Source organism: Carassius carassius, chromosome 8 (genome assembly GCF_963082965.1).
Source record: "Carassius carassius chromosome 8, fCarCar2.1, whole genome shotgun sequence".
Classification (NCBI taxonomy): Eukaryota; Metazoa; Chordata; class Actinopteri; order Cypriniformes; family Cyprinidae; genus Carassius; species Carassius carassius.
Genome location: NC_081762.1, coordinates 19280697 through 19295349, shown reverse-complemented (window position 1 = coordinate 19295349; position 14653 = coordinate 19280697).

Below are 14653 nucleotides of genomic sequence, written 5' to 3'. Positions count from 1 at the left end.
ATATGATGCAGATTCATTTGGCAGGGACTTTGCTCATTGAAGCTCAAAAGGTTGCATGTCACTGACTGCAAAACTATATGCAGGAGGGTTTGTGCCCCCCTTATGTTGCTCTAGCACGATCAACCTTGCCTTTTTAAGTGAAGAAACCCGCTTGTAGTGGCAAATAAAACCTTTCCCCTTTCGCAGATCCAAAATCTTGAGGGGGATGAAGTGTGCTGTCAGCATAGTGGAAACACTAAACCAGCTTGTAGGAGGCAGAGAGCTGAGTGAGGCTCTCAACGAATATGTAATGCAACACCAACTCTGATTCTGCTGAGACCTGCGAATAAAGGTTTAGGAGGTGCAGAGGTCCGTGTGAGCCACTCTGATCTAACTTGCAGTCCTCTTATATTTCTGTCACTGCACCCAAATGTATAGTTTTAAAGTGCATACATTTGCTGGCAAAATGACAGATAGATATGAGAGCAGGGAGTGAATTGGCACCGTAAGACGTTCCTGTTTTACTTGTCATATCATGCAGACACAATTTAAAAAGCCTCTAGATAGTTGATTTTTTTTTCTCCCATGGTGATTTTGCTTCCTCGTTTACTTTTGACAATGAAGCAAATCTAGTGTAAACATTTTATTGAAACCCTGACGTTTTATCCGCATTGAAATCCCTTGCTCTATTCAATCCTGCGATCTGTCAACAGGACAATAGAAGTCAGCATTAAAGCTAAGTGTGGAAAGAACATTTCGTTCATTGAATAGTTTGGTACAAAAACAACTCTGTTGCTTTCCAAGATGAATTTCTGAAGAAACAGATTACAGTAGTGACAAAAAAAGGACAAACACTAAATTATGCAATAAAGAGTAGTTAAATATAAAACGTAACAAAACATATAGGGAAATAGAAGCATTAATATTTAATATAATCAAATATTATGCATATCAGTTTTAGGGGTTTTTATTGGAAACTGTTTATATGGTTAAGTAAAACTTATCCAGTTAACAAATGTTTACTATAACATAATATATTTTCATGTTTAAATAATGAACATTTTTCAGATATAAAGTGGGGGAAAAGGTGAGGCGAAATCAGAAAGTACCACGAGCCAGGACTCAAACTAATTTCAACTCAGATCAAATCAACTCAACATCAACTTTTTTAGAGGTTTACCTTACACATTTAAGAATTGTGCACACACAACTATTCACCAAAATGTTGATATTGCCCTGACCTCGGAACCAAATGGTTTTTAAAGAGGAATAGAAGTTCTTCTTCAGACGTCTAGTGTGCATCTCACGGGACAACAGTACTGTGACAATGAAGAGAAGACTGCAGTAAGTCTAGCAGCTCTATAGATGTCATGAGGGGAAGAATGGCTTTCATGATACTGATATACAGATGTTATTTTCCTCTTACTCAAGTAGACTTGAAAAACCACTAGAACATTTCTGAGGAAGGTAATTAATTGTAAGGCATATGCCGCAGCTAGCAAACCCATTGAACCTCATCAAGAATGGTTTAAACCGGTCTCGAACCATGAAGTTGCCCAGCATAATTAGTTTGTTCTTTTTTATAGAGACATGAGGGTTGCCTCTACTGAGACAGTCAATTGAAACACGCTCATCAAATAAACTTCTTTTCAAAGTGAAATGCTGATCATAATTCATAATACCAGTTGAAGCTAGTTCTGACAAATCGCAGTGTGGTTTTCATTGAGTTTCCATGATCAAATTGATTTAATAAGGCCCTGTTTACTATGATTAAAACAGAATGTGTCCAGTTTGACTGCCCTGGGAACTAGTTCTCACCAGGCGCCTCTGCTGTACGCTTCCTCTGGCCGATTGTTCATGGATCTGATTGAAGTACAGTTCCTGTCACTTGACATTGCAGGATGGCTGAGCCTGGTACAGAAGAAGGATGTTTGTTGGTTTGCAGATTGCAGTGGGCGTATTGAAAACTGGACATCCATTGTTTTGCACACAGGAAGAACTGTAAGACCATTTGTTGTGGGACCAAGCACAATGGACCCTCATACTGACCCCAAGGTCACTGCCCACAGCTCTATGTCAGCTTTATAATACAGAAACGCGTGTCTCTGCAGTCATTCACATTGTTATCGTCCTAAAACCTCCTCTGTGGGATCTGGCTATTGTTTTGGTGTGTACAGTACACCATTGTGATCTTCGAAGGAGGCATTACAAGGCAGAACACATATATGTTTCATTCTTTACTGTGTAAGTGGTTCTGATTAGCTTACATCGATTCTTTAATTACAATTTTCATTAATCGCCCACAGCTCCCTCAGCAAACCATGAAGACTTGTTTTAATCCATTTCATTGAGGCACTGATAAAAAGCAGTTTAGGCTTAGCAAAGAAATAAATGCCTAAACAGATGGCCTACTTTTTTTTCTTAAAAATAACTCTGCTTTATTGTAAGACAAAAGTATTTCAATTCAACTCTACTTTTTTTGACATTTCCTTTTCCCCTAGGTGCCATAATTCACGCTCAGATCAACTGAAGAACCATCTCTATATATATTTTTTGCATTAGATAGGATATTAGTAGCACTTTTTCCTTTACAGTGCCAGGCCACACTCCAAAGAACACATCCGGACTCTCTCAGGTTCGTATTATCTGATCGGGTCCAGGCTGAATTTCACCATTTTGTCAGCACGCAAGTTTTTCCTGCCAGCTCTTCTTTCAGTTCACCTTGCTGGGTAGTCCTTGGACTGACTGCTAAAGTATCATGCGTCTCCCTGCAGTTTCAGAAGTAGGTTGGACCCATTTTCACACTAGGAGCTGTGAGATTTTACTGATTGCCGTCTGTCAGCTTAATGGGAGAGAGATACAGAATGTGAAAATGAGAGAATTTAAAGTTCACCCAAAAATGAATGGTCTGCTATTACATACTCATCCTAATCTCATTAAACAGAATATATATATATATATATATATATATATATATATATATATATATATATATATATATATATATATATTCTATATACATTCTATAAATGTCATATATTATATAATATGTTATATATTTTACAACATTTGTTTAGAAAATATTTTCTGTATACACTATTTTCAAAAGTTTAGGGTCAATAAGACGTTTGTAATTTTATAAAAGATTTCTGCTTCATTTGAACAATTTATTTTTCATCAAAGAAAGTTAAACTGTTTTCCGTATGACACGTATGACAGAAAGGCCATTTTTTTGAGGTGAACTGGTTATTTAAGAAACTGATTTTTGTATTAATTTGAAGACATTTACAGTACATGGTACTTTAAGAGACTTTCATGGTGCATCTAAAAAAAACAAGACATTAACATGGTACCTTTTTAAAGTATTTTTATTATGGATATGTTCTAAATTACACTTTTTTTTTTACCAACCTTTCTGTTTCATACCTGTGGGATTTACATACCTGTGATAAAAATGGAAATACTTTGCTCTGACTTTGTTTGATATCTGAGGAATCTCGCGAGAGAGATTCTCTGTCTTTGCTGGAAGGTGCCTTACGATGTCATTAACCTCACTTTAAGCAATTTGGGCCAGAGTGGCTGCGTTCCCCTGGCGTGGTCACGCGTGAGGGGTAGGGCTACTCCGATACCAGATGAAACAGGAAGGCTATTTTCAGTGTTTGTGATGGATGTGGTGTTCAAGGCATGGAAGCATTATGTCTCTCTTTCTTTCCTTTACACTCAGTGTGTGCCTCTCTATCTTTTTTTGCAGCAAGGCAGCAGAAGCGGGAGAGCTGAAGGTGACCTGTGGCTGGGCCGGGGGCTGCAACACAGGACATGGGAGCTGCCTCTCACTCCCGCTCGTGTCTTGTGTTGCAGCCAGTGGAACTGCTGCACTGTCAGCATCAGAGATGGGAGGAAGCATCGCGCTCGGGGAACATTACACTCTCTTACAGCGGCTGCCTCTCAAATCATTGCTCTTCTCATCTTCTTCTCAAAGGAAAACACAGAGCTGATAATGATGTGTATATTTATGAATAAAAGACATTATAGCTTTTAAAATAAATGCAAAGGGAAAGCAGCAAGTACTTCTTTGTAATAGGGTAAGTGATGTACCACTCATTTTTTGAATAGCAAATCAGCATATTAAAATGATTTCTGAAGGATCATGTGACACTGAAGTAATGATGCTGAAAACTTTTGCATCACAGGAATTATAATTACAAATATGCAATATAACACTTTACACACACAATACTTTTGTATATGTATATCTTTGTTATTTATTCCTGTGATGTAAAGCTGTGTTTTCAGCAGTCTTCAAAAATCATGTCAAATATTGTTTGTAGAACAAAAACCCAAACAAAAAAACATTTGAACTTTTTAATGAAGTGTTCAATTAACAAATTCCTTGTTCTAGCAGTTCTATCCCCTTTAGTGTGTGCAAACATTTCAGAGCGACGGTGTGAAACCATGTCAACACTGATGCTCCTGTGTTTAGTTTAGAAAAGTGTAAAACGCACACTCTGGCTGTCTGGTGCTTTATTAATGGTCTTTTATCTCCCTCAAGGTTATACATGAGTAACACACATGAAGAAGTTTGGCTTTACCTCACACACTTATATATAGATATAGAAACACACACAGATAAAGAAAAAGCAGCCTCAGATGTGTAAATATTCAGATCATGTTGCTGCTCTGCCAACTAAGACCTGTCAGAGCTGAAGAAAGGCAAGCTGTGCTGCCCGTTTAAACGTGTGAAATGAAATAGTTTTCTGTCAGGGATGTCACTTGATTGGAATTTAAATCCAACAGTAGCTCAAAGAGAATTGTTTGTGTCAAACGCATTGTGATGGGCTGAATTCTGAATGCAGCATGATAAGACAAACTGTGCTTTTATCTGGAATAGGACAAAACTGCATTCAGCAAACAATGCTCTCAGTGGGCTACACCGTCTAACATGATATAAGAGCAAAAACTGACAGAAAAAATGCATTCTGTCTAGTTCTGTCAAGCGATTAATCACATCCATGTTAATGCATGTATATATTTTCGAAATATATACTGTATGTGTGTGTATTTATTTATGCATAATAAATGTACACAGTACACACACATATGTAAATAAAATGTTTTATTTTGAATGCGATTAATCGTTTTTTCTAATATATTGAAATATATTTTTATGTAAGGTTTACCGCATGGGTTAATGTACAGTCAAATGATCATTATCATAAATAAACACCAAGGTTAGTCCATTAGCTTATAGTAGCTTACTACAATGTAATAAATAAATTGATAGAAATTTGATTTGAATTGACTTGATATGGTTGAGAGACATGAAACTAGCAGCTGTTTCTATGCAGTATATTTATTTACACCGTTCCAAATATTGAATATAATATAATATACAATTTTATAAAAAGTTAATGTAATATAACTAAATATATGTTAAGTTATATTATATAGTTGCTAAAATTATTAGAACACCTGACAGATCTGAAAGTATTGACCCTTTTTTTGCCTCCAAAACATGATTTATAATGTTCATGAAACATGCAGAAGGTTGCTCTGAGCACAACAAATATCAGTGAGTTGTGAGTTGTACTGTTTTTGTCCATTTTTAACTTTAATATTTGGTACGTCTACCTTTATAGCAGCACATCTCTCAGGCAATATATTTCCTGCGAGCTTCCTTTGAATGTATAGTAGATCTGTCCAGTTTATTTTCCAACTCGCTCCAAATTTGCTCCAAATTTGGGTTGAGGTCAATGTTCCTTCAGATTACTTCCGTCGCAGGTAGTTCAGGCAATAGTTCATTTTATGGGTATTGTAATGGCCAATTCAACAAGCACAAGACAAGCCATCAGCCACAGCCGAGACAAAAGCCACATTTGACAAGCAGTGATCTGCATATCAAAGTCTTTCTGCTCGGTGTGAATGTGCATCATTGCACCTGGCAGTTGACAGTACATCCATCCAGTCAGGATGCTTTACTGTGACAGACTGTGTAAGTTATGGGTACAACGGCTGATATTGTCATGCCCGTCCTCTTGATTACTCTTGCAGCATGGACTAGAAAACACAACTCTCTCTCATTGGTAGAGTCAGGTTGCTGGCTCGCTGCCATGCCCTTTAGATTTGTCTGTAGCTGCATTTCATCAAACCGCGTCCAGGTGCTGGTGTGAATGCACAAAACGAAGTCTCCACTCAGCAGATCTATAAATCAAGCTCTTTATCAGCGATATTCACTCGTATCTATTTACACATTCAAGGTCAATATTGCATGTTAAGTTAGGGACCTTCAGAAGGATCGGTGCTTTCTCAATATATCTCAGCTTTGTAAAATATTAGGTGTTAACATCTAAACTGGTTTATTTAAGTAAAAAATATTCATGATGACTGAATCTACTTGGCTACTTTGTTGAAATAAAATACATCTTTAAAGGAAGAGTTCACCCAAAAATTTAAATAATGATCATTTGAAGATTTTTTTTTTGCAAAAACTAACGTTTTTTTTATTTTATCAAGTTAGCTGGAATTTTTTTAATTTTTAATTTTTTTATTTTTTTTTACTTAATCAAAATAACCCAACTGCAGTTTGATTGAGATTGGAATGCACAATGTTTTTTTTTTTTTAATTATAAATAAAAACTGATTTATCCCTTATTGGAAATGAACTCTTCACTTGATTTTATGTTTATTTATCCAAATCTATATAATTTACATGAAAGAAGATATTTTTTTAAAAAAAATCTGTTTTTCTTTCTCATAAGAAGTCAATAATAACAAACTGTTTGGTTACCAACAAAAATAAAATTAAATATATATATTTTTTATATACAGTATATATAAAATGAGGGTAAGAAGCCATGCAGTTTCCACCATGGAATAAAAAATGTAATTGTGACTTTTTTTCTCACAATCCCAAGTTTATATCTCTTTTTTCTGACCTTATATCTCTTTTTAAAAAAGTTGCAATTCCTTTTTTGTTTCCACAAAGTCGCAATGAATGTGAGTGAAACGTGAGCAGACAGGTGACAGAATTTTCATTTTTGGTTGAACTGTTTCTTTAAGGCAATAACTGCATGTTTTTAGGAGTTAAACAGCCTGGAAAAATAATAGTTTCAAATAACAGTGAGAGAGAGTGATGTGGGTTATTAAAAAGAGATCTCTACTCCATTTGTTTCTATGATAGCTGTCGCTTGTCAGAGGGTTAAGACCTTCTGGTGCAGTAAAAAGACTAAAGCGTGAGAGAAAATGGGAAGAATGACTGGATGTCCTTGACAAAGCGCTGAGCATTTCAGATGTGTGGGTGAGTCTCAGTTAAAGCATTCAGCTGTGACACAGTGCACAGACTGAGAGAGTTTATTGCTACCTCTGCACGCCGAGTGCTTGAGTCAGCCTTTGATAACACAAACATCATCCTGCAGTCACCCTGTGGGGCTCATGTCTATAATGGGAGAAATAATGGCCATTGATTTAGCAAAAACAACCCGCTATTGTACAGTATAATTTTGGCACACAAATTCTGTTTTCAAAGCCAGATGCTGTGAGCTTATAAAGGACAAACAATGACTGTCTAGGTCAGAACAGCGAAGCCACGTGGTCACCAATATGAAGAACTATAGTCTCTGTGAGAAAATAGCAATAAAGGATGTGTTGTTAATGTGAGGTGTAATGAAGTGACTTTGTTGTCCTAAATGTAGCAAACAGGCCTTCATATCGACTGATCGTCCCAGTTGTCATCGTAAAACATTAAACACTCGGAGTGGAAAGACAACTGCGGGAGGTGCAGCGGAAACACGGCGAGGTGAAATGGAGGACAGGGAAACCAGACAAGGTGACTATCTGTGCCAGTCTCTTTCAGACTGCTGACTACATCACACACACTCCCTCTCTCTTCTCCATCATGGTTTATTCATTCCTCATCCGAGGGCAGCCATGTCAAGAAATAGCAAATGCTTAGTGGCAAAAGTTATCCATATGTTAATTGAGCCAAAGAGTACTTTGTTTATATTGTTAGTGTCTTCTTCAGTCAGCTGCTGCTCCAAGTCTCGTTCAGACCAACCAGATCTCATGGAAAAAACATAACTATTTCATGAGGTGGCATTTTTGTATGAATTCATAAAATGTAAATCATTTGAAAATTAATTTGAAAAAACCTGAGCATAAATGTCCACTCCTAACACCTACCAACCAACGCAATATCATGGTAATTCATAAAAATTTCACATTTTGGCGAATTGGTGGCTAATTTGTAGGAATTTGGATAATCTTTATTTACTTGTTTTCTTATTTGCTTTTGCCCCATTGATGGTTTTGTTTAATGGTGGGCCTTCATGCTTACTTTTTTCAAGGTGGCAAATTTGTATGAATTTGTACAATGTGAAATAGCCACCTTAAAAAATAGTTACTCTTTTATGTGAAATTGAGTTGCCTAAATATAACTGTCATTGTATGAAAATGTGTACAAATTACATTGTATGATTTCATAGAAATTAGTTCATTAACAACAACAACAACAAAACATTTGTAGAGATCAGAATTGCTTTCTAGAAGTGGGCAAACCAATGCATTAGATAGCATCTGGATGTAGCAACACCCTAACTACCACTCAGAACACCTTAGCAACCACACAGCAAAGCCATGGCAAACCCACAGATAAAAATGTGTTACAATCATGTTGCTGGTGAAACAACCATTTAAGTCCGAACGTTGTTGTCTCATGTAAACTCATAACATTTTCCAGAGTGATATTCGTGCGAGCGCTGGGGATGTTGGTTTGATGGCCAAAAACCATGAAAGCACCTCAGCATGCAGCAGCACTGAATGATGTCATTGTACTCACTTTTGATAAATGTGAGGGGGAGTGAAGCAAGGAACAATTCCAGCAGTGTTATCAGGAGCAAACAGGCAGAGTCATGGGGCCCCATCTGCAGGAACGAGATCGCAGCCGTGTTGCTCGCCTTCCTGCGTGAGCGTGACTCATTCAGCTGGCAGACGGAAGGCGATTCTCCAGAGCATCTCCTAGACTGCCATCTTATTTATTGATAAAGACAAGTGACACTGTTTTTTTAATCAGGCAGCATCATCTTTCCTTATTATCACCTCACAAATATAACCCATGTTTATGCCCATATATATATATATATATATATATATATATATATATATATATATATATGCGGTGACAAAAGTGTGTCAAATGCAGTATATATGTGTGGGCAATGAAATGTAAATTAAAATATACAGTATAATAAAATATTGTAAAAATAAATAAAATATGTATAATTTATGTAAAATTATATATATATATATATGTATGTGTGTGTGTGTAAAAATACATACAATTTTACACATAGAAAAATGTTATTTTTTGTTTCACTGCTTGTAATTTTATTCACCTGCATGTTTCATCTCATGTTGTTTGCACTTTTTTTCACCTCACAACCTTTTTTTGGATGAAAAAATCTCATGATTATTATTAATGAAATGAATGTGACAGCTGAGCAACCCAGGAGCCCTTTATAGACTCTCAGTAGCACAACATGACCTCCTTCATTCACAGAGGACAGCTAGCAAGGTTTCCTTTTAGCGTCATGCTTCATTCCATCTACACTTTCACCCTTTGTCTATAATGCAGCACAAGCAAACAGTTCTGGCTGTTGCCAGGATGCCGAGTTCAGGTTTCTAAGGTATTTGATAGGGTTTAGGGGGGGTCAATGGTTGAGGCGAACACCCTGAGAGGACTGCTTTTGTCACGGCCACTCTGTTTGTTCCAATCTACGGGCCATTCTGTGGTTTCTTTAACAAGAAGAAAGTAAGAAATGAGGTAAACTATACAGGCCCTACATACAATTTCTACTCTGCTGCAACACAATAATCAGTGCAGAGTAGACAACTCTCAATACCGCTATCCTGGCTGGAGAATGACTGCCTGGAGCTGCTGTGTCTCCTCGAGAATAAGAACACCACAGCGACCTCAGTGACCTTTCTTTAGAAGCACAACACAGAGCGCTCACTGCGATTAGCAAACGTTCTCTTTTCCTTAAAAAATAGAAGAATTGTACTATAATGTTGACTATTAATAGACCTTAATAACGCCTTAGTAGCCTATGTGACTGTGAATATCTGCTCCCCTGGGAAATTCAAATCAGAGTCGTTTACCCTGACTGTGTCCTTCACCAAATAACCGTAACAAGTCAAGTCGCTCGGGCTTTTTTTTTTTTTTTTTTTTTTGCTTATGAATCTTTTCAGACTCGGCAAAGTCACAACTTCTTGTATTGTTATTCTTTGGGAGAGCGAGCCATATGAGACAGTTCAAACGAACAGAGTAAATCTTCAGTGAGATCATCAGTTGGAGACGATTTGTTTTGAAGTCTGGCTATGATTTATAATGCTGTTAAATGCTTGCGGCCTTACATTTCCCAACATATCTGATGGTATGACAATAGGTCTGGCGGGAAAAAAATATTCTCAGTCACGTGCTATAAAACTTGATGACGATTTTGCAGAACTATAGAGTACTACATTGGTGGGGTTTTTGGAGAATAAAGTTTTCCTTTTACCTTAACTATTACAGAGATGTCAAATTCTCACATTATGCTGATTGACTATTTAGTGAAAGGGGAACGGATCTGATCTACTAATAAATCTGTTAAATGTCACGAGTTTCATACAATAACCACTAGGTGACAGCCTTCACTTCATCAAGATGGCAGAGGGGAGAGATCGACGCTTCTGTAGACGTACAGATTGAAAATTAAAGTGTCATTTAAATTGCTGGTGCTTTACTGTAATATACATTTTTTTTACTTACACTGCAAAAAAAAAAAATTCTCACTTAGATTTTTTTTGTCTTGTTGTCCAGTTTAAACATCTAAGCATTCTTAAATCACGATACATTAACTTGTGCAGAATTACTTAAAATGTATCAGAATTAGAGATTTAATGCTTAAAACAAGAAAAATATCTGCTAATGGGGTAAGAAAAATAAACTTAACTCAAAGAGAAAATAAAAGCATTTTTCTTACCCTATAATGGCAGATATTTTCTGCTTGTTTTTAGCAAATAAGTAATTACATTTTCCATTTTTGTTTCCATTTTCCCCTCAGAAAATATATTTTCTTTTTGATTCTCAAATAAATTATCTTGATTTAGACATGTTTTTTTTTTGCAGTATATTTCTTTTAAATATACAAGCCAAGGCAACATGCAGTATGCAGAATTATATAGTTCTCTAAAAGAATACAAAAATTAAATGGTGGGGGAAAAGGTTTTTTTACTTCCATCTTTTACTTCCATCATTGAAGTTTGCCAAAGAAATGCACACACAACATTGATATAAACGATTACAGGTTTTAGTACAATTATGTTCCCCTTTATTTTCAGAAAACAGCATACCTCGAGGTCTAGCACAACTTTGCACAGGCTTATTAAGTTTGTGCACTGAAGAAAAGCGGTAATAGACACATACTTTGTACAATGTGTGCACCTATCAAGTAAAGGTTGCTGGAGATCTTATCGTGGAAATAAAACTCCTTCTCTTGCAATGAGACCAAAAAGGAAAATCAATTGGTTTTGGCATGGAAAAGACAGCAACACAACTGGCAAAATATCAAGCTGGCAAACATTAAACCTCAAGGTGCAATCAAAAATCCTAAAATGAAAACTGAAAACGTCTGGTACTGAACATGCAGTACTTCTGCAGACAAACACTATACTGTAGCTTTAACCCCACAATAATAATTACATATGTAGATATTAGATGTTAAAATCAGATAATATGTGATTCTAAGAATGTCTAGGATGTGATAGTTAACAATTATTAAACTATTCAGCTGCATCAGTGTTTGTGAATTTGTTGCTTTGAAGCATGTGGTGTTTTCTGTAGTGATCTGTCGGACAGCATCTCTGAAAAGAAGGGTTGTGTCTTTAAAAGCTGTCATGCTTCACAAGCACCAGATGGAGTCCGGCACTAGCAGAACATGATGAGGAGGACATACCAATCCTTTCCAAAGAAATCAAACTGGGTGTGGAACGTGTAAATGTCACAGTTCATAAGAAAAGGATCTTACAATTGCCTTTGTCACTTTAAGGGCATCACCGTACATGAGTGACGACAAAGTTTTCTTGATCTTGCACCACAGAAAAATGTAATAAAAAATATAAAAATGTAAATAAATAAATTAAATAGTTATTTTTAGTGTTTAAATACAAAAAACTTTACTTTTTTCAGTTAAAATATATTCTCTTTACACACAGCTCTAAATACTTGCACTGCAAAATAAAATAAAATAAAATAAATTGAAGGTCACACTGTCTCTGGAGAAGATAAAACATACATGTACTGAAATTAAATTTCATGCCATTTTTTTAAGTATAAACTAATTTGGTTTTCTAACAAATGATCTGCTGCACATTTTATTATATAGAAATGTTAGTATTTTAGTAACAGTTCTTGTAATTTAGTTGATAAAAAAAAATACTATTGTAGTTGGACAAACAAAAACTAACAAACAAACAAATGAAGGAACAGCTGATTCTTGAAATAAAATAAAACAAAACAAAATGTATTCTAGCTGTCCAGTAAAAATCTAAAAATCTAAAAATCCTTAAAAAAAAAATGTTCTTTGTAAATTTTTTGTAAAAATTTATTTCAGATAATCTTAAATTACATTCCCTATTGGCCTCATAAATGTCACTAAATAATCTAATATGCATGCCAAAACATTTAGAAGAGAATAACAAATATAAAATTAATTTGTAAAAACTTATTTTGACTGAAAATGAGACAAAATATAAGAAAAGGATCTGCAGTGTAATATTATGCAAACATTGTATATGGTTGTTTATAAATTAATTCAATATTTCCTGTTAAATACCTTATTTTCTCATTTTGATTAGAAACTTTTACTGGAAAACGTGACAAAATGAATATTAAGAAGATGATTTTTACAGTGTCATGTTAGAAAAAAACGTGGTTGTTTAAACAAATTATAGTGGCATATAAATGTGTTTTATATATATACATATTTTGACTATAAATGTAGTGTCTCTGTGTCCATTTGAATTATGTAGCATATAAAACTATCTGAGACATAGTTAGATAGCTGCCTTGGGACAGATGAGAATGAGCATAAATGTTTCAGACAAGAGTCATGCAGTGCATTGGCAGAGCAGCGCAGCTCAGCTTTCTGTTCAACATGCAGCTCTACACCGGCCAGCATGCAGTTCATGTTCCGTCCTTGTCAATAATTACTTTTGATCTAGATATTATAGTAACAGTGATCATGTGCTAAGAAAAAACTGACATTAGAGACAGTGGTTATTTCATGGTGACCACACAATATGATTTGTCATGGAAACAAAAGACTAAATGAAATATGCGTACACAAGTCTGCTTTGGGCTTAAGCTGTTTAATATCATTGTATTTAGTTAATTTACACTCGTTGGTAACAATAGTAATAGGATTGTGGTTTGTGTGCAGAGCTGGGAACAATTTACACCGCAGGGCCTAGATATACCTGTTTCACCTGTACAACAGAAAGGTTATAGTGAAGCACACGTAACCCTATTGTGTCCAACAGAGGGTAGTTTACAGTCTAACATTGAACATTAACTTGTCACGTTGCAGGATGGGAGGATCTCTGCAAGTTTAGGGCGTTGTTGAGTCAACATCTGAAGAATTACAACATACTTACGCATCTTGCAACAACAAAAACTTCAATGCTAGGATTACAATTGGTTAGAATGTTGTGTGATTTATACTTTTTTTTATTTTTTATAATAAAAACCTGCAGTATTCCTTTGGCAAGCACTGTTCTTATTTGCAGAATTCTCTTTATAAAATTTATCTTACATTTTTTTTGTTTGTTTGTTTTGTATTCTCTACAGAGGCTGAGGTTTTTCATTTTGGTCTGTGGTTTTCCATGTGTTCACTGAAACTGATGAGATGTTAAAGCTTCATGACTGCTATATGACGATGTCAGAAATATTATAAGATATGTCCTGATATTTAAACAACAACAGTCAATCAATCATTTTTATTTAATCCATTCTTAACTTTTCGACTTCATGGGTTTGAGTTTCTGAAGGTCTTCCTGTTTGGAGAAGATAAAACATACAGAACTGAAATGAAATGTCATGCCCTTTTTAAGTATTAACTAATTTAGTTTTATGATCTGGTGCACATTTTATGATATAGAAATGTTAGTAATGGACCTTTTTCACATTTCCGGGTTTCTCAGCAGCGGAAGTCGTCATATTGGGTTAACTTCGAGAGCAGTGAATGGGAGAATATTACCACTAATATATATTTTTGCCTTCTCATTTGCTCAAAAATAAAAAATAAAAACTTTATGATAATGTTTTCACAAGTTAAAAAAAAAAATCTAATTGTGAGAGACTGATAACAGCAGTCAGAAGAGAGTCCCTCTTATAGACCCTGCTTTTAGAAAAACCCTCGCTTTTTTTTTTGTAATTTGATGCAAATGTGATATAATGCATAGCATAGTGTTATAAATGTACATACATTTATAAAAAAAACTAAATATAAAAAAAAGTTTGAGGATTTAATTTTTTTTATTATTATTGCAAGTATAAACAATTAACTTCAACAATTAAATACAACATTGGATGTAATTATGGATACAGAAATAATATGGGAAGACAAAAAAAAAAAAAAAACAT